The sequence below is a fragment of the Pteropus alecto genome, unplaced genomic scaffold (assembly GCF_000325575.1).
Source record: "Pteropus alecto unplaced genomic scaffold, ASM32557v1 scaffold185, whole genome shotgun sequence".
Classification (NCBI taxonomy): Eukaryota; Metazoa; Chordata; class Mammalia; order Chiroptera; family Pteropodidae; genus Pteropus; species Pteropus alecto.
This window is the reverse complement of record NW_006438088.1, coordinates 9,040,219-9,040,865: the sequence shown is the minus strand read 5'-3', so window position 1 is coordinate 9,040,865 and position 647 is coordinate 9,040,219.

The following is a 647-nucleotide window of genomic DNA, read 5'->3' as shown; positions in this document are numbered from 1 at the left end:
GTGTGCTCCCGATTGGTCTCAATCATGGCAATCTATTTTCATGTTGTCAGATACTTTCTCTACTAGAGACAAAGGTGGCCATATGGCTCAGTTCCGGCCAATGAGAATAAGAAGTGGCCTGCTGGAGGCTTCTAGAAAAGCTGTTTTCTTCTCTAACAAAAGGAAATCTTTTTTACTCCTACTTTCTGCTTCTTGAGGATAAAAATGACTAGAATTGTGGCTACCATTTTGTGACCATGAGGTTACACAAGAATGAAAAGCCAACCTACTGGCAGAGCAGAAGAAGCAAAGAACAAGCATTGATTAAACTACTAGACCGGACCTAGGTGACCTTCCCAACAATCTTTTCATTGAGTCTAATAAAGTCTTATATTGGTAAAGCTACTTGGATACTCTGTTATTTTCAGCCATATGCATTTTAACTGATATTCCTAGATTCCAAGATGATAACCAACATTTTTTTAAATTAAATTTATTGAGGTAACATTGGCTAATACAATTATATAATTTTCAGGTGTACATTATAATTTGACATATGTATATTCTATTGTGTTTACCACCCAAAGTCTAGTTTCCTTAAGCTACCATATATTTGATCCCCTTTACCCATTTACCCTCCCCATCCCCCTATATTTGACCTCCTTTAC